The sequence below is a fragment of the Phyllostomus hastatus genome, unplaced genomic scaffold (genome assembly GCF_019186645.2).
Source record: "Phyllostomus hastatus isolate PE091 unplaced genomic scaffold, TTU_PhHast_1.1 phas_contig_40, whole genome shotgun sequence".
In the NCBI taxonomy this organism is placed as follows: Eukaryota; Metazoa; Chordata; class Mammalia; order Chiroptera; family Phyllostomidae; genus Phyllostomus; species Phyllostomus hastatus.
In genome coordinates this window covers 18,866,515-18,887,506 of record NW_025333872.1, presented here as the reverse complement: position 1 = coordinate 18,887,506, position 20,992 = coordinate 18,866,515, and the positions used below count along the sequence as shown (strand labels likewise).

Genomic DNA, 20,992 nt, shown 5'->3' with positions numbered 1-20,992 from the left:
CAAAAACTCACCTGGCATTTTGGCATACTAGGGAACAGAATCTGAAAAATAATTTTACATATGTAAGTTAAATTCATGATAACACTCTCAGGGTTAATGTAAATAGTTTTGTTAGTGATTTCTGTGTATAATTATTGAAATAAATATTAATCTAAAATACTTGCCTTGATTTTTAGTTCATACTTACAACATTGATACAACTTGCTACTTCTTGAAAAATCCACTATCAGTTTTTAAATTCTATAGCCAATAATTATGCCAAAAAATGTTTATCATCCAATTTAACAAGTTGCTCATACGATTTATAAATGAGTACAGTTCCAATGTAAAGAGTGGTTGATATTTTCATTTACATTAATGAATAAGATGAAAATGAAAAAATGAAGATAAACATCAGAATTCTACTCATTCATCAATGACATCAGCATCTTTGTTGACTCAATGAAGAGTTTTCAAATATTGCAAGGAAATTGCCTCAATTTTTCCTATAGCATAAAGTCTAGCAGTTAGAGACATAACACATTTTTAGGCTTAACTTGCATTAACATTTCATTACCACTTTTTTAAGTTTAAACAATCAACAAAAAATCAAACAAATCCTGATTTGTAGTTTGCTGATTACCTTGGCGTAAATATTTCCATCATGCCACAGCAACACACTATTACATAGTATTTCTACCATACAGATACAATAGATGTAAATAACTTCAAATGTATAGATTTTAGGATATGATGAGTTTTGAGATTTACCCTAAGTGATCATTTATTCACTTTAAGTTTATACACTTTAATTTTTAAAAGAATATTATATTGATTAATTTTTAGAGAGAGGGGAGAGGAAGGAGAAAGAGAGGGAGAGAAACATCAATGTGTGGTTGCCTCTCGCATGCCCTACTGGGGGCCCGACCTTGCCAGTAACCCAGGCATGTGCCCTGACTGGGATTCAAACTGGCGACCCTTTGGTTTGCAGGCCAGCACTCAATCCACTAAGCCATACCAGCCAGGACTATATACTTTAATTTTTAACAATGGCTATGTTTAACAATCAGCTCACAAAATTCCTGAACACTTAATCAGTTCTTGCAAGCCAGTTCAAGCCACCTCCAGCACTAATGACAGAACTGAAAAAAACATAAATAAAATATACTCACATCAGTATGAAAGGTGCTAGGTTCTTCATCATTACCACAGGCCAGATCAATATATTCAAGAACAGGTCTTGAAGTTCCTTCCTAAAAAGGAAGTGAGCATATGTGCAAGTCATGAAACAACTCATTCAAACAAACTTTCATTTACAAACAGTGGGATTTTTGTTGTTGTTCTTGTTGTTGGAATTAGCAAGATATCCTGAGAAGAAAGACTTGAAAGTGGCACAGAATAATCAGAAACAAAAGCATCACAGAAAAAGATTCAGAATAGATGGGTATATATTTAAAGCAAAACCCCAAAGAGTCTAAATCTACACAGAGGAAAAAGCCATGTGGATTCCTTTGGAAGTGGGAAATAGTATAGGGGTGGTGTTAAGACACATATGTCATAGAATAGTATTTTTTAGCTTGGATTGTTATCAATAATCTCTTAGATATCCAAGCTCAAATCATGGAGTTCTTTGATAGCTCTGCTTCACTGTGCACATTCTATTAATACAATCAAACATCAAACCCTTAATCTTCTCAATCCTTTCATTACATGCATACTACCTTAAAATAGACCAAGCTGTAACTACTCCAGTCAAAAACCTAGATTTTATTCAATAGGCAAAGGAATCAATAAATAGTTTTGAGATGGGAACAATATTAGAGCTGTTTCAAGAAGATTAGGAGAGTATGATGTATAGGAATACTAGTAACAAAATAATCAATCCCCCAAAATGATAATGAAGTGCTAAAATAGAGCAAGGGCAAGTAGAACAAGGAGGAAGTATATACTATCTGTACAGGGTCCAGCAGAAGCAAGGCCTGCTTGAATGTTGTTGGTAGGGTAAATATATGGGTGTAATAATTTATAGTTTTAATTTGAACATTCCACCTAAAATGTCATATGGTATGCTTGAGTGTGATATTGTTATGTTACAGAATTGTATACTGATGATTTTGTAATAAAAGATTTTGTAATAAAAAAAGGAGTTATTTGTACCGGACTCAGTATATTTCAATAGTATTTAAAGATAAGGGCTCTTTTTGTACTGCCAAATTTTTATCACTCCTTTCTTTTAGCATATTGTGTTTAGTTTGAGGTTGTATTTATGACAGAATGCAAAGAAGATGCTGTGCCACAATGCAAATTGAAGGCTGGGAAGTGAGATTTATATGAATAGACTAATAAATCCAAGCCAGAATACATTAAGTTGTAACATACTTCTTGATAAAAGATATAAAAGAACACACCTGGCCCTGGCTGGTGTGGATCAGTGGATTGAGTGTCTACCTGTGAACCAGAGTCACTGGTTCAATTTCCAGTCAGAGCACATGCCTGGGTTGTGGGCCAGGTCCCCAGTAAGGGGTGCAGGAGAGGCAACCACACAATGATATTTCCCTCCCTTGCTTTCTCCCTACTATCCCCTCTCTCTAAAAATAAATAAAATAGTTTTTTAAAAAGAACACACACAAAAAATGTTTTTTGTATATGAAGAACCCTCAAGCAGGGGGCTGTACCCAGAGCATTTCATCTTTATGGGATGGTAGTATAAAAAACATGGAGAAATAGCTCTGGAGGGGGTGGCTCAGTGGATTGGGTGCTGGCCTGAGAACCAAAGGGTTGCTGGATTGACTTCCAGTCAAGGCACATGCGTGGGTTGCAGGCCAGGTCCCTTGGGGGGGTGAGGGGCTGTGCGAGAGGCAACCACACATTGATGTTTCTCTCCTTCTCCTTCTCTATCCCTTCCCCTCTCTATAAAAATAAATGAATAACATCTTTAAAAAAACAACACACACACAGAAATAAGGATATTTTGGTGGATCCCAGCATAAGGTAGTGTAAAGAAGAAAGTAAATTCTGTCTCTGAATATATTTTAATGGAGAATTAAATCATCATTTTTTTTATGTGACACCATTTAAAAGCAATAGGAGTATTTTTACTAGGTTCTTTCTGGTACTGCATTTCCACATAGAGCATACAGGGTGGGTCAAAAGTAGGTTTATTGTTGTGAGTATGCAAAACAGAGTTTATTCTTGTAATGTTATTTATTAATTATTGTATTATTTTTCCTCAGGAACAAGTATAAACCTACTTTTGCCCCATCCTGTATAATTCACTTCTCCTCAGGGAGGTAACAGATCTTCCATCCTCTATTTGGAAACAAAACTAGATGCATAAAGCTGGATGTACAAAACTCTGGATGCAAGGATACAAAAGATTCTCTATATTTAAAATAAAATTTAAATTAAGGCTTTTAAACCTCAGCTGAACACAAGCTGATATATTAACTGAGTCAGAAGTTACAATATAATTATTTAGTCTTCAGAATATTAAACTTATACCTATTTATTTTTTCACCGTTCTGTGTTTCTCAAGGCACACAAATCATAAACATGTTTCACTCCTAATCATAGTTACACAAAACCCCACCAAGACCAGAATGTCCCACATTTCTGTCAATATACCACACTCAAGGCACCAAAATTATTTTTCCTAAAGACACACAGAATCCTTTTTCCAAATGTTTTTCAGTACAAAAACAGACGCCATTGCTCTTCAGTTTCCATAGCTACATACACCCTTTACTCCTCACCCCAAGAAGGCAGTCAGCAACAAACCCTCTTGGTACCTCCAAATATAAAAGTTTCAAGTGTCAAGAAAAGAGTATCATATGCACTATTAATGCGGAAGAATGTCAAGGAAATGACCTTATAAGGAATTTCTATACAACCCCTACTAGAATAACAAACAACATTAACTATACTGCAGTGTTTAGGGAGGAAATTTTTTTATTTAAAAAACAAGTGATTTATGAAGTTGCCCTAATCGTAAAGTGAATAAAAAGTACACATAAAATTAAACACGCATTCATTTAAAAATATTATACACCTTTAACAGGAAACCTCAACTCATCAGAGAAATTATCAAAAGAAATGTTTGGGGCAGAAGTGATTTTAGCTAGCTAAATGTTCACTTTAAACAGGGACTTTGTAATAATTTAAGTTTGGGGTGAAAATTATACCAAAAAGTATCATATCACCCACTTAGATTTTCTAAAGCAGTGCTATACAAAGTGTGCTTATGGAGTTATATGCCAAAATACAGATTCCTAGGCCTCACCTTCAAATTCTGATTCGGCATGTCCCGAGTGGGGTCCAGGAACCTGCGCATTTCCACTTACGAATGCTTGCAAACGACTGGCCTACAGGGACCTTCACTACGAACACCAATTGTTGTACTATGCTGTAACATCATGACCTCAGGGATTAGTGAGACCTTCAAGCCATCTGCCTCCACATTATGGAGCTGCGTAATCCTCAGGTTTTGAGTTCTTACAACACCCCTATTTTCTACATACTTCCTCATCATTAGCTGTCCCTTCTCCCTCACCTGTGTCTCTTCTTAGAAGACACTCTTGCCCCATTTCAATACACAGTCTCAAGAGACCAGAACTTTGTGTAGACTGGCTCTGCAGGAAGGTGTGAGAAGAGTGATTAAGCTGCAACATGTACTTAACCAACAGTCCTTGTGATGGCTGTTGCGGCTGCTCAGAACCTTCTTTTTTGGTCCATTTGCTAATCCTGTGCCATGCTCCACACTGTCTAGTACCTTAGACGAGCGAACATATTTGTTGGATGATGAACGAACAGGTGAGGTGTAGTCTCGTAATCGCTTACCACGCAGGCTTTGACTCTGGGAAAAATCCGATCATTGCTACTTACACAAACAAACTGAATGTCATCTTCATTTTCATCGGTTGTGGACTCAGTTGCCTCAGGCCCAGCTGGAGGAACGGATTCTATTATCTACAAAAATAAGCTAAAACCCTCCAGACAGCGCAAACGAGTTACCAGCCGCTCGGGATTCCCCGCGTCTGCTCAAGACCGAGGGGTGCAGGCTCACCACTGAAAAGCAGGCCTGTGGTTCGAGCCTTGGCACACAAACCCTTCGGGCTCGCGCGCGCACCGCCGATCCCCGGTTTCCCATTTCTCCGACGGTCCGACTGACAGCACAGCCGCTCCTGCGGTCCCGTCCCTGCAGCGGCCGCGGTCGCCGGCGTCCCGCCTTCGAGAGCCGGCACCCCGAGCTCCGCTCCCGCCCAGCGCTGCTTCGCTCCGGGGTGACTCGGCCCTGGGTGAACGCCTAACCGCCCGCCGATGTCAAGGGGTGCAGAGCCACTTCAGCTGGTGGAGTGGCCAATTATGCCGTGAGCTCCCCAGCATCGTTTCCACGGCCCCCACCTTCCCACCCACCTGCACCGTGCAGGACGCTGGGAGTTGTGGTTCTCTGGGCGGGGAGGTCGCTTGGGGTGTATGCGAAGACTGGAGTAGCGTGTTTTTTTGTTTTTGTTTTTTTTTTTTAGGCTGTAATTCTACTAAAAAGAATAATAGAAGAGCTTTTTCTTTCAATCTCTTATTTTTTATAGTCAAATATTGGTATAGATCAACGATTTTCAACTGGTGCGCAGCAAGAATTTCTAAAACGTGCAATGCCTGACAGTCGGGGGCACTGACCTTTTTCCCTTTAGATTGTCAAATAAAAAAATGACAATAGCCAATATGGCAATAGCCATTCAGTGTGAATGACTCAAAATTATATCTATTTTTTGTCAGATTGGTAATATACATATATAATTTTGCCAATCTGACAAAAATGCATATAATATAAATATATAATACATAAAAATACATATATATATAAAATTTTGCTGAGCTGCAGAGTGTTAGTAATTAGCTTAGTTAGTAATTAGTAATTAGTAATTAGTTAGTAATTAGTGTGCCATGAGATGAAAAAGGTTGAAAATTGCTGGTCTAGATATTAATGATGTTAAAATGCTTTTTCTTGGTTTGCTCAGACATTGCCTTACCAAAATAGTGGCCAGCCTTTTTATCCCCAATATTCACAAACAACTGTGAACAGATAAAATGAATGAAAGCAAATGTTAACTGAGCATTCTTTTAAAACTTTTTCTGGCCCTGGCTGGAGTAGCTCAGTGGATTGAGCGCAGGTTGTGAACCAAGGTGTTGCAGGTTCGATTCCCAGTCAGGGTACATGTCTGTGTTGTAGGCCATGATCCCCAGCAACTGCACATTGATGTTTCTCTCTCTCTCTCTCTCTCTCTCTCTCTCTCTCTCTCTCTCTCTCTCTCTCTCTTTCCTCCTTCCCTCTCTAAAAAGTAAATAAATAAAATCTTAAAAAACAACTTTTTCTACTTGCCCTACCAACCTAAGGTCACTTGTAGTCTCACAAATCTGTAGTACCCCCAAATTATCTTAATGATTTTGGGTCAAGCCTATGATGAGTGAGATCATACAACAAAGGAATAATTTTATTAGAAGATTTTAAGGAAGGGTAAAGGTAGGTGAAATTTAAGGGAAACAGTGTTTGGGTAGGCTCAAAGCTAATTAAGGCTGCATGAGTTCAAATCAGGTTTAGACTGCCATGTGGACCTAGGGTCCTGTTAACTTGGAGGCTACAAAGTAACATAGATTCTAAATGTTGCGCCTACAAATTCCTTAGATGTAGCCCTGAACTGGGTTTAGAATATGAAGCTGGTTCTCTGTGTCAAAGTGACTGGCCAAGGGAGAGATATTTCACTGTTACTGATACATTTTTGAACAATAAAGTATCTGATACTTTATGACTTCAGAGAACAAAGTTTCATATTGAGTATGACAACAGTAGTCCCCAAAGTCACCTTGACTCTACAGTATTTCTTGAGGAGTAATATTGTCTTAATTTTTCAGCTCACTTTATTCCTGTTATTTGAGCTCAGCAGATATTTACCTTTTCAGAGGCTGTTTTTTGCTGGTCTAAATGAAAATGTGGCATGTGATTGATTATTTATGTTAAATGGAGGTCCTTTATTGGTTTGAGGAAATTTCCTTTGAGTCCTAATTTTCTAAGCATTCTGTGTGTGTGTATGTGTGTGTGTGTTTAAACAGGAATATACATTAGGCTCTCTGGCTGACTCCTAAAGGGACAGGCAGGTGGAGTAGGGGGTGAAGTTTCAGACACACTACAAGCCCCACTGCCTGGCACAGGGATACACAGCCCCTGCCTCTGGGGCTCACATGAAGCTCCAGGCAAAACCTCAGTTCAGAAGTAGGTTTCCAGCAGCTGGCAAAGAAACTTTACCCCCACCCTTTAGCACTGAAGTGAAGCTAAGAATTCTGCTTATGGGCCTCAGTAGAAACAGAAAGTAGTCTATTCAGAAAGCTGTTTTTCACAAAACATCTCCAGGCCAAACACTGTTCTCAGCACTATTAAGATAGGCAGAGAAGATGTATCCAACTGCTCCCTTAGTTTTCAGGTTTGCGACTTCCCAGGACATAATGACTTTTTTGACTCCACATTTGACTATGACATGATCTTTGGGGAAACAGGGACACTGATATATGTTATCGAACCCCAGGATGATTGGCCAAGGAAGGCCTGGCCAGCCTCTGCTTCACAGCAAACAGGGCTTACCAAGTGAACAAAGACAGCAAACTTGAGGTGCATGTTCATAAAGTCTTTGGTCTGTTTGATGACCACAAAATGGAAACCTAAAGAGACAGTCAACAGAGAGTAAACAATGATCTTGGAGATGCTGAATTAGAGAAAAAAAATCTCCTTAGCTTTTACCTGACAAGAATGTATGATCATCTAATATTGGAAGCTTTTAGCAAATGGTTCAGATATTGATTACCCATCTCCCAACCCAGGAGAATTTGCCGAACTTCTTTATGTCAAATTTTGGAATTGAAACGGCATTTCTGTTTGTGGTCAGTAAAATTTATGTTGTAACTGATAGCACCCCAGTAGATGCAAACCTATGAGCTCTGTTGACATCTCTTGTATTCATGGTCTCAAAGAAGGTGGAGCAGGAACCCCCTACAAAGAATCAATAGCCATTATGAAGCTGAATATTACAACAGGCCTTTATTTAAAAGAAGTGACAGTGTTTCTTGCTGTGGCAGGTGTGGCTTAGTGAACTGAGGGTCTGCCTGAGAACTGAAAACTCACTGGTTCAATTCTGGTCAGGGCACATGCCTAGGTTGTGGGCCAGGTCCCTGACTAGGGCTGTGTGAGAGGCAACTGATCAATATTTCTCTCCCACACATTGATGTTTCTCTCCCTCTCTTCCTCCCTCCCATCCCCTATCTCTAAAAATAAATAAATACAAGGAAGGACCCCTCCTAAAAATAGAATTATCTTCTAGAGGGCAGGCCTCATGTAGTATAGGCTCCCCTCACTAGGTGAGTGTTCCAGGAACCCATGTGTGTCAGTGTACCAGCTGGCATTGTTGTGAGAGGCTGTGTTTGGCTTCACTGATTTTTTTTTAAAAGACTCATTTAGTGCATTTGCCCATTTCATGATGGGTGATTTATGAGCACACCTTGCCCGCACCATGCTGAGTGTTCAGCAGTTTTTGAGCAAAAAATGGCATGACCTCCATACCCCACCCTTCCCATTCAGCCCATCTGCTGAGCAACTTTTTTTTTTATTGTTTCCCCAATGAAAAAAGTCATTAAAGGGCAACATTTTGCCAATGTGGAAGAGGTGAAACAAAAAAATGGCAGAAGCACTAAAAGGCACCAAAATCAACTACTTGAAAAGCTGTTTTGAGCAGTGGGAAAATGTCTTGATAGGTGTCTCCATCAAATGGAGAGAACTTTGAAGGTGCCTGAAGTTTTAACATATACGAATAAATACACATTTTTTTGTAAATAAATTCCTTTTTGGCTCTCCCTTCATAAATTCTTGACAAAAATCTTTAAACAAATAAATAAAAATAAAAGACGTGATGATATTTCTGACTCTCATTTGCTTTGTCAGAAGAGAAAGTTTTGAAAGAAAAGGGCTTATTGATTATTATTTTCATTGCTTCTGGAAGACCATCATGAAGTTTTGAGGTGAGAATGAAAGTGGTGAAATCTCAAAAAAAACCCCAAAAAACCAGGAGCCAACTCTAATGGGACTGCTGCAGGTGAGGTTTGTGGATCATCTTTTGAAATCAGATCGTTTTTGATGAGGCCAATGGGGTGTTCTACTAAAGAAAGAGGAAGAAGGACCTTGGGACCCTTTTTGACTTCCTGTTTACTTGAACGATAATTATTGAGGAGGTTTTGAAGTCAGTTATAATTGTGGCTTTGTCTATTTCTCCTTATCTATTTCCATTAGTTTTTGTTTCATGTGTCCTAAAAGCTCTGTTACTTGGTACTTAATCTTTAGGAGTGTACTGTGGATGAATTGTCCCTTTTTCCATTATGAAATAGCCCTCTTTATCCCTGGTAATGTTTTTTGCTTTGAAATCTATCCTGAGCTTTAGGGCCCTGAGTTCAGTCTAAATATTTTAATTTGGTCTTGGGTTTCAGGGGACCGCCTGAGGGTAGTCAGGCCAAGCAGTCCTGCTTGTCCACAGCACTGACTGATACTCTACCTACTGTGCACTACATTTCACACAGTGTGTTCTAGGAGAAAAATACAGGAGTTTGGGCTCTGGCTAGTGTGGCTCAGTTGGTTGGAGCGTCATCTTGCAGCTGAAAGGTTGTGAGTTTTATTTCCCATCGCATGCCTAAGTGGCTGGTTTGATCCAGGTCAGGGCGTGGGCGATGCCACATCCACACATCTGGACGTGTACAGGCCCCACTCAGGGTGCATACTGTAGGCAACCCTTCAGTGCTTCTCTCTCACTGAGGTTTCTCTCTCTCCTTTCCTGTCTCCCTTCCTCTCTGTCTAAAAAAGCAATGAAAAAAATGTCCTCAGGTGAAGATAATTTTTTTAATATTTAAAAAATGCAGAAGTTTGGGTAATCATCTGCTGTTTCGTAGTTAGACAAGAATGGCAGGCTCAGTATCCAGTTTAACACACAGGTCTTCTAGTAAGTTTGGGAAAAGCAGTGCCTGGGCACTTAACTTCTCCTGGATTAATGTCCACATCTGTAAAATGAGGAAATACACCCCATGATCTCTTCTGGCTTTTAACAACTTAAGTTAACAAGGAAAGACATGAATGGATTTTTTAATAAGAGAAGTAATATGACTACCCCATTAAACACCCATCAATAGGGAAGTGCAAACTAGTAAATAATGAGATAGCTACCAGTCACACCCCCCTCATTATATTAAGAGACCAAGAGAGGAATAAAATGAACTTGCCTACTATCACTACTATTATTTAACTTGTTTTGGAAATTGTAAGCAATACAATGAAATAAGAGAAAGTAGCAAAAAAAAATTTTAAGGGAGAGAAACTATCATTATTTGAAGAATTTCTTTTGGCTAGAAAAAAACAAGGGAAAAAAAGAAAAGAGTAGGGTTGATGCTTAAAATATATAGTAAACTATGTAGATGCTTTAAAAAGAAAGTCAAACACTAATTTTTCTATGTAGCAATGATCAATTACATAGGAACAATAAAAATAAAATAGGTATTAAAATAAAAAAGGTGCAGGAGCTATACAAAAGAGGTAATTGTTTACTGGGGAATGAAAAAAAAACATAATATAACTTTGACCTTGTTGCTATAGCAGCAACAGTGGCTGCAACTCTCCAGTGAGAACATGCAGGTAGCCCTACTTATATTTTCCTTACCTAAAAAATCAAATAAAGCAACAAGGAGAAATAAAATAACAACAAAACACCCTACCCTACTATTTTTAGCAAAATAAGCAACTGATAGAATTAGCAGAATCCAAATACCTTCAAAAGTAGCTAAAAGAAGTTAAATTGGGAAGAAAATACAAGGAGAATGTCTAGGCGCCTCATGAATGGCAAATATCAGACAGTACCAGCAGAAGTATACATCTGGAAATGGAAAAACTCAACCAGAAATGCAAAATCTATAACCTATAAATCTAGCAGCTGAGGGGGAGGTAAGCTTCAGCAGGAATCGCAGGGTTGGGATGCAGAGAAAAGACGCAGAGAGTACCTGGAGGGCTCCCAGCCCCAGATCTCAGAAAGACCCTGTGAAATCATGGTCCCTGCAAGGGAAGGGCTCATCTGGAAGTGCAGGGACTCGCTCTTCTTCTTCTTCTTCTTCTTCTTCTTCTTCTTCTTCTTCTTCTTCTTCTTCTTCTCCTTCTCCTTCTCCTTCTCCTTCTCCTGCTGCTTCTTCTGCTGCTGCTGTGGACCTGGGGATGCAGAGCTGCTGACAGAAATCTGCCGGGGTCCAGCCTTGGCGGGGTCTCGGTGTCCCCGAAGGATATATGGCTAAGGCGAAGAGACTGAAGCGAGACACTGGGTGGGGTGCCAGAGGACAGCCAGGCTTTTTGGGCCTGCCTGACTCACTGAGAAAAATCAATCTTTATTTTTATAGGGGAGGTTATACAACATTCAATGCATAGTATGATTATTAAAACAGAAATGGTTACCACAGAAATAATTTCTAAAAACACACAATATTTTACAGATTAATCATGTTAAACAAAGAAATAACCGAAAAGTACAGGAAGTCCCACTGATCAATCATATTAAACAAAGGTTATTTTGACTAAGAGGGCCATTAATCAGTTAGGTAACGAAGCTATACAGGCACAAACTTTCAGGTGCCAATTAATAACTAGGTATCTATTAAAAAGTTAGGAATTGACCTAAATTAAAAGAGTGCAAGGGGTGATTTGTAGGTATATAAAATTCAACTATTATCCATTGAGATTAAATTTGTCTGGATTAGGTAACTGGATTTTTGCCTAGGTTTTTTGATTTATACATCTTGGGGGGTCATGTTTTGTATTCGTTTCCATGTATTGAGATTATTATTCTTAACTAGAACTCCTTGTTTCTATACATTCCTGTCCAGGGTATGAGAGATGTAGTGGCTCTAATAAATCTTAAGTTTCAGGTGGTGAAGCCCTAAGAAACATTCCTAGCAACAGCTTCCTTCAGCATTCTGGCAGTTGGTCTGCCCATAGTTTAATTTTGTCCTTAACTTCCCAGGTGAGGGAAACAGACAACATTAGGGTAGCTAGGGGTCTCTAGTCTGTGGTCAACAAGTCATTTCGCTCAGAATCAGAGGCATCATGCAAAGTTTTTTGTTGAGATTTTTTTGTCCAAAAATCTTACCACCTGATGCTAATAGGGACAGGCATACGGAAAGAGATAGACAGGAGACCTGGCCGCAGCCGCTTCTGCTGGCAGACACGTCTCACCCGACCTGATTGTGTCAAAAGGTCAGCTGTTTGTCGGCTCCCGACAGAAATCCTTCCAGACTTAGCCTGGGTCAGAGAAAGCAGGCGGCAGAGCTACACAAAAATTTCTCAGAGGAGCCATGCTGGCCTGAATCAGTGGTATGACAGAAAAGAGAGGTCCTTGGAAATGTTTGGAAAGGAACTCTGGCCCCTCCCACCATCCACGAACCCCTGTGCAAATAGCTGGACCAGGAAAAAATTGTGTCATTAAAAAATGAGTTCCCCTGGGCGCCAATATGGAGCCCAGTCTGGGTGCCCACCCTCCTTCACTGCGCTGGGACTCTGAGCCATCTGCAAACCCTTCATTGTTGCCCCTGTTTCTTTAAGATCTGTTCTTAGTATTAGGCTGGGCTGGAAAAGGACGAACCTGTCCAGAATTTCTGCAGGACAGGAAAAGGAGGGAACGTTTCAACATGGAAAAACTTCAGCGAAAATGAAGGAATGCCTGAAAATTGAGGAGAGATGGAAAACAAAGAACAGCCTTAGAATGCTGGAAAGTCAGAAGTAGTGCATACTCCAGAAGATAAGGAAAAGTTAGAAAGTGAGGGAAAGATAGAAAACAAGAGAAAGACAGAAGCTGAGGAAGTACTAGAGGAAGGAAAAAAACAGAGGAGGAGGGAAAGTCAAAAGAAGGGGGACAGCCAGTGATAGAAGGAAAGTTGGAGAGCCAAGGAAAAACAGCACGTGAGGGAAAAACCAAAAGAAGGAAAACCAGCAGTGGAACCCAGGGCTGCAGGAAAGTGCCCCGCTGGGGATGATGTACCAGGAAAGCCAACAGAAAACACGATGAGGGGCTGACTCAGTGCTTCCAGGAATACTAAGAGGTCATATACCACATGCATTTGAGCCATGAGGAGACGATAAGAAAATTTGATCAGATGGCTAGGGCGGAGGATGAGATGAGGAAAACCAGACAGAAATTGGAGGAGAGGGGGGTTCTGTGGATGCAGAAAAGTTCACAGGACCCTCTCTCCAGAAGGGCCCAAGGGAACTCGAGTGGCGGTAGGGCCCCACAAAAGGGCTTCGAAGGACCTTTGAGTAGTGCCCCCAGCAGGCATTTGCCAGCCCAGGGCTTCATGCCAATACTTTGCTCCATATGTCACTCTCATTACCCAGCTGCAGCCCTCTGTGTTTCAGTAGCAGATTTTCATCTTTGCATGGGATAATGTTTATGGTGCATTGCAAAGTTAAAAGAAAAAAACAGTTTTCAGAACCATAAAAAAAATGTGTCCAGGAAAGGCTATGGTCCAACATCTGTACAAGATTTTGTTCTTTTTTAAATGTGGAAAAAAGCTGCAAAATTAATGAATGTATGAAAAATGTTCACAAGGAAAATGTCATAGAACAAATGAAAATGCTGACCATACTCTGAGGTGAAAAATAGTAACAAACTATGACGTCGCACATGTAGGAAGACCTCAGAACAGATATGCAGAACTCGTATCTTAGTAAAGTGTTCTTTGATGCTTTGCTGTAGTTACTGTAGATGTAGATATGCTTTACCCTTCAGAGAATATAAAAACAGTCCTTTCATCTTAGTCCCATTTTTACTTTTTATTAATCTGTAATTCTTCATGAAATAAAGTAGAAATTTGACTTAATTTTCATTCACCAGTTGTTTTTGTGTCATTTATTGAATGAGCATCCTTTTCCCCCATTATTAAAGGTTCTACTTTAATCATATTCTAAATTATTATATATGCAAATACATAACATGTACATTACACATATATAGCCATCAGTTGCTTTCTGGGTACTCTATTCAGTTTCAATAGTTTTCCTAACTTGTAATGAATTTAGAACCAATATATGAAGTGGAATTAAAAACAATACATATATTCTATTATCCATAAAAATATCAGCATATCTCAAAATACTTTCTAAAAATTTTTATTGATTGATATTAGAAAGGAAGGAAGAGAGAGAGAGGAAACATCAATATTTTTGTTCCACTTATTGATACATTCATTAGCTGATTCTTGAATGTGCCCTCACGGGGGATCAAACCCATGACCTTGATGTATTGGGATAATGTTTTGACCAACTGAGCTATCTGGCCAGGGCTACCTGAAAACACTTTAAGGAAAAACCATAGATGTTTCATTTGAATAATACAGTTGTGTTTTGAAAAGTAAATTTTATTTACATTGAATAGGCAAAACTTATATTACAAAGTATTTTTTTAAGGAAATAACATGTATAATATTAAGCACCCTGGACATTGTGTATATATCTACATAGAATGAACATTTACTATGGGTATTGTGTGTATATTCTACATAGCAGAGCTCTTTAGAGGACAAACAAGCCAGAGCCACATACACTTAATGTATGGGTAAAGAAGCCATCAGCATAGAAAGGGATCCCCACCCCCAGATTCTATACATTAATAAAAACAAGCAAATACTTTTTATGCTTTCAATGGTATTTATTCATATTTAAGTAAAAGTAGCAAATGCTAACATAAGTTATTTCCTAAAGAATATTCATTTTGTACAACTACATTGTTATCAAGCAACATTTATGGAATGTTCCCTGGGTCCACAGTACTGAACTTTCTGTTATATGCATCCTCTTTCCAAGTTTAGACCTAACTCTGCGCACCGAAGAAGCATGGTGTGGCAATGCAGAGTTGTCACGTGTGACAACGAAGGAGAAGCTTCTTGATGAAGAATGTTTTAGCTTCATTCATTTACAAAATGGCATTTTTCTTTTTTGTGTGATTATCAATCCCATGTGATTTGTTTAATTATTTTTTCTTCTGAAGCTATGGAAACAAACCAGTTAAAACTAAGCAGTATAGCAATATAACCAAATATATAGAATATTACCTCTTATAAAGAATGTTTTAGATGATATTGATGTTTTATATTACATATCTATAATTTTACTTTGGGCAATAAAAAGTTAGAAGCATGTAAACATAATTTTTTTTCTGAAAGTTGATGCCCTGTTTTAACTATCATAAACATTAAATTCAGGTTTATTTCCTTTTTAGAAATACAGTGAAATAGTTTCATATTAAAATAAAAGATCTTGCTGCTGTCATTTTTTATTTCTATTTTATATATTTTAAAAACAGAATTATCCTGAATTTTATTGCTAAAACCCTATTGCTTGGTCAGATATGATTACCAGATTTTAGGATGACTTTGCTGCTCTGCTGTTCGTGGACACTGATCATTTCACCACACTGTTCCACACGTGTGCTCATGCTAAAGATCTGAAAACTGAAACGGAGAGTGACTGGTAATGATACATGTACAGCAGTCGACTATCATGTTAGGTGAGCTGTACAGGAAGCATTTGGGAATAGAAAAATGCAAGAAATCATAATGCATGCTTATTTGACTGCTAAAAATTCTCTAGTTTGATGCATTGTGGGTATTTAGGGTGGAATCTACATGCAGCTTCTTCAGCAGGCTTGCTGCTCCATCGGAAGAGTCCATCGGTGTTACAGATGTCTCACAGCCTGTCCCTGCCGTGTTTCTGTGCTCACTGCCAGGCAGGTGGCAGCGTCTCCAACAAAATCCAATGATAGATTTAAAACTGGAGGTGCTTTATTTCAGATACTGGTAGTACCTATGAAAAGCAAATTTCAAGAAACAAAGCAAATTCATTTTAGAATTCTTATAGTATGTTAACAGTGGTATGAATTATTTATTGTTGTGTCCAGTACAAATTTTTGCTCAACAATACAAATTGTTAATAAGAAGCATTATTATTGAGGTGATTTATGAATTTTTTAATGATCTTTGCAGAGAATTTCAGTATAGACAACAGTTGAAATACTTAGCATACATTTTGATTCAAAATGACTTTTAAGAAACTTTTTAATAGGTAAAATTTCAAACACACGGAGTAAAATGAACCCTTCCCAAATACCCATCAACCATCTTAAAAATTTATCAACAATTTTTTTTTCATTCTTCAGTAACATTTATTGATTCTTAAATATCAGGCAGTTTCCCCAATCTGCTTTGCCTCTTTCAAAACTCAAGAAAACCAAATGAGCTAAGCTGGCCAGAGGCAGAGTTACTGTGAAGTGAATAACACTTACTTGCATTGGGACCTTGCAAGAAAAAGGCCCTATAATCCCCTCACAAGTTTATATGTTTTTGTTAAATTTGCCAAAATTAGGCATTTCAGCTATAATCAGTTAAGACCCTTGTCTCTCTCTATTGTAACTGCCTCTCGTTCATAGTTTGTCCTCTAACTGTAACCACAGAGTGTCAGTGGGTATTTCTGAGATTTTGTTAAGGACTGGCTGGGATATATATTTTGGCTTTGTAACCTCGTTCATGTACAGTTACATTATTGCTGGTCATTCCAGTTTGCAATGTCTTCTAGGAATGCTACGAACATGGTCAATTCAAAGAATATTTAAGAGCACTTACTCCAGAGAAAACTTGAAATGCCCTGAAATCTTAAAGCTAAGGTATCAAAGAAACTCAATGGAGGTTTCCTGAATTTGGCAACAATCCTAAAAAGCACATTTTTAACAAAGAGTTGAGAACTTAAACCTCTGTAAACTATCAAAAGGAAAAAAAAAGGAGGAATTTTCTATCAAGTATGCTAGAAGATAGTGTAAATTATTTTTCTATTCTTTTTATGGAAAAGGCTTTACAAAATTGTTTTCAAATGAAGAGGCAACTAACATGTATGCAATCCCCCCAAAACAGAATAAAAGTATTGTAGAGATGTTAACAACAATATTATGTAATTTCCTCTACATAATGGGATATTTGAGAAATTTGTTAACTTTTAACCATTATGTAGTTTTCATGATTTATTTATTCAAAATTAATATCTACAGTTGTAACAAATTGTGTATTCATAATTGTTGTGTTTCTTTTCTTAAAGAGAATTTTTCACATTCTACACGCTGTAAGTTCCATAAATCCTGAATCCATTCCTGAGCTAAGTAAATTCAGAGAGGTCTAGATCCTTTCCAAAGGCTGTGCATTTATTAAGAGCTGGAGCAGGCTTCAAAACCAGATGTTCTGGCCCTAAAACATTTCATTTTATGTGTCAGCTTGGCTAGGCTGTGGTACTGTTGTTTGGTCAAACACCAGTCTAGATGAACTACAAACAACTACCTTTGGCCAGTCATGGAGAGTCCGGGCCCCACTGCTCGGTGGCTGGTGCAAAAGCAGCTTGCCCTCTGGGAGCAGAAACACTCCCACACAGCCTGGGAGCTGCTGGAGACCTAGCAGCGCTGCCGGGAACAGCTGGGGCTGATGGCCACATACTTCATGGGAATTCTGAAAGCCAAGGGCATGCTCGACCACCAGAACGCCAGACCCTGTTTGGGCCCTGGGAGCTCAATTATGTGCAAGCCAAGAGCTGCTTCCCTTCCTGGAAGGAGGGCACTTGGGACTGGTCCTGGAGGGCTTCTTCCCTGACCTGGACCTCTGCACCCAATTTGCTGCCAATGGAGAGAAGTCTTGGACCACTATGCAGGAGCAAATGTTTCTGGAAGTTTGTGCAGCTTCAGGAAGGCCACCCTGACTCTGGAGGCCTTTAGCTCCAGGACTTGCTCATTCTGGCTCTGCAGAGGCTCCAATAGCATGAGAATCTTGTTGTTGCTTTGGCAGAAAACTCAAGTCCCAAATACCCTGAGCACTGGTAGCCCACATGGGCTTCTTGATTAAAAAGTGAGACTACTCAAGAAGTCCTCACCATTGGGCAGAAACAGAAGAATGACCAGCTCCTCTGGCGTGTCCAGGCTCTGCTCAATGGAAGCCAGGCACAGGGACTGACCTCAGGTTGCTGGTTCCTACACCAGAGCTGGCTGGTGCAGGAACCAGTGGGTGGTGCTGCCTTGTGGGGATCCTCTCCCGAATGTCCTTCCTGTTCTCTGACTTGCTCCTTGTGGCCAAGCCTCAACTTTCATTCCATTTGCTGCAGAGTGGCACCTTTGCCTGCCAGGCCCTCTACCCCAAGGCCCAATGTCCACTCCACAGAGTCTCTGGCCATGCAGGAGGCCCTTGTGGTGGACTGCTCAGCTTGTCCTTTTCCCAGGGGAGAAGCTAATGCTGTGTCCACAGACCAGGAGGTGCTGTTGTGCTGATAGCACAGTCTGACCTTGTCCATCACCAGCCAGAAGAACTAGAAGAATCTTACAAATTCCAGAATCCAGGATACTTCAGGGATAGGTCAGGGTCAGAGTACAAAGGAATCTTCTCTAGTACTAAATGAAACAGAGCCCTTCATGATTAGAGAAGGGTCATTTTGTGTTTGCCTGGAACTAAGCCACACTGTGTTATCTGGCCAGCTCTTAAGAGTCAGGAACCAAGTCTTACGCAATTGAACCTGTACTGCACTGGCCCCTCCGGCAGAGATGAAGAGATTGGGGACTGACAAATTCCATGCCCTGTCTATGGCCAGTTGTTTATCAAGGTTGCTGCTATGTAAATGTGGCCATTTTTATGTCATATATGGTTTCTATAATTTATTTTCCCTCTGGATTTCAGTAAATTTCTTTTTGTGACGTCTCCCCCAACCCCCCCCCCAAAAAAAAAAAAGAAATGAAAAACTGTATGCTAGTGTTGGCTCTCCAATAGTCACTAATTGTATGACGCTATCAGTTCACTTTGCCACTTTAGGCTTTAGTTTCATTATCTCTAAAATAAGGAAAACATTTTAGACTAGGATTTTTCAACCTTGGCACAGCTGGTATTCTGGGCTGGGTAATTCTTTGTGGTCCCTATCTATACATTGGAGGATGTATAGCAGCATCCCTGGCTTTTGTCCACTAGATGTCAGTAGTATCACCCAGTTGTAACAACCAAAAATAACTTCAGACATTTTCAAATATCCCCCAGTTGAGAGGCAGCAGACAAAAGCCCTCCTACCCTGTTTCAGCACTGCTATATTAGATAATCTTTAACTTATAATATATACATATGTAATATCATGGTGCAGATTATATATACTGAGGCAGTGTTGGATATTTCTGGAGAAGGCTGTTTGACCACTTAGTGGGATGTTATAGAAGTGGTATTCTAATATTCTGTTATTCTTATAAATGTAATTTTCTTCAGCTCCTATAAGAGAGAAGCAAAAAAATGGAGAAAGGCCAGAAAGGCTGGCAACATCAAACTCTTGGCAACATGCAAGCTGCTTAAAGGCATTAAAAAAAAGAATATAAATGGAACCACTTTGAAATGGAGTCAGAGCTGCCATCCCTGAGGAATGGTCTTTGCACGTCTTATTTCTCAAACCCTTGGAATGTTAAACAGGGCAAAATAACCTTTGGCTTGGGCCTAAAGCAGCATTGTGTCTCAAACAACTGTAAGTAAAGATAATAAGAAAGTAGATATTATGACTACCAGACTAAAAATTAAAACCATTCTTTAGAATTAGCATCATTGTGTTAGATTCTCTGAACAATAAAAATTTCTTCTATTCATGTAACTGTTTCCTTTCCCTTTTTCATAAATAATCCTTGCCTTCCCTTCTCATCAGAACACTATTTGGGTTTCTGCCTGAATCAGTGCTTTCCTAATAGCTATTCTTTTGGATCTCAAATAAATGCTTGTTGCCTCTCACTTTGGCCTAACAGCAATCAGAGGAGTGAGAGAGAATAGATGAAAAAAGAGGAAGATGGAATGTAGCACTAATCCTGAAGGAAATGAGTCTTAGCCGGGAAGTGGTTGTCCTGTCAGATCTAAATGACTAGTGGCAACCTTGAACTCAGTACTGGGTGGAGGGCACAGTCACCACAGAGCACGTCAGTGGGGGATGCTAGGCTTTTTGAATGAATAAGAATTCATGTAAGTATATGTGATTTTGCAACATATCACCTGCTAATAGTAATGCAAAGGAAAAAATTTTTTTTCAAATAATACTTTACGGAGAAAGAGGCTGAGCAGAAGGCATGGATTGACTAAAGAAGGGTAGTCACCTTTTGGGTTCCAAAGACCACTAGATGGTGCTATGTCTGACTACTACCTCAAGCTTGGCTAAATCCCTAGGGTATTTTCTGTGCTTTCTAGCTTATTTTCTGTCCTTTCAAAATAATTTTGCTTTTGCTATCCTTCAAATGAAAGATGTCTGTCAATTAAAACAAACTTTTTTCCATTCAGAACATACTTCCGACACCTTGTTAATCTCTACTTCTGATTCATGATACACCCATTTCTATCATTAACAACCTGGCAACAAGGCTCAGGCTCAGAAGGCACTGAAACATATTGTGTCCATAGCAAAAGATTTGTTCTTTTTAATAATTTTAATTAAGGCCATATCCAGGGGGTTTAATAGCACTAGCATTGGCAAGTACAAACAAAACTGATATAAAAATTTTTTAACTTCAATTTCTTCAACAGTCTGCTGACTGATCTTATCAGGGATGAGTTTTGTGCTTACCCTTGGCAGTCTGAGATATTAAACAGGGAGGAGTTAGATTACTGATGTGCTTTGAGAGGCTCTGAAATACAATAATGTGCTACAAGGAGGTGTAGGTAGACACACTGTGTCTCCTCGCACAACCAAAATTAAGGACAACAAAAATTTAGAAACAAAAAACAACCAGATCTGACAGAAAATTGAACTGTACGGAAGTCCAACAACCATTTCATCCAGATACATAAGAGGGGTGGAATTGGCAGGCAGTGGAGAGGGGTCACGGCAGGAAAAAGCAGTGGTTGGCGATCCCGGGCACACAGGTGGCAGCTG

General features: G+C 39.3%; 1 protein-coding gene and 3 pseudogenes across 2 annotated transcripts in view; 3 read left to right on the top strand and 1 right to left on the bottom strand.

Annotated features, from left to right (window-relative positions):
* The first annotated feature begins 1,419 nt into the window (after positions 1–1,419).
* LOC123821473 lies at positions 1,420–9,096 on the top strand (annotated as a pseudogene).
* On the top strand, positions 9,096–13,677 carry LOC123821472 (annotated as a pseudogene).
* A 588-nt stretch (positions 13,678–14,265) lies between these two features.
* The window catches only part of BEND6 (BEN domain containing 6), a 56,976-nt gene continuing 50,249 nt past the window's right edge, over positions 14,266–20,992 (bottom strand). For both annotated transcript variants that reach the window (XM_045843491.1, XM_045843492.1), the window contains exon 7: positions 14,266–15,892. The gene's annotated coding sequence lies outside the window, so the exon portion shown is untranslated. The remainder of the gene's footprint in view (positions 15,893–20,992) is intronic.
* LOC123821767 lies at positions 17,422–18,425 on the top strand (annotated as a pseudogene).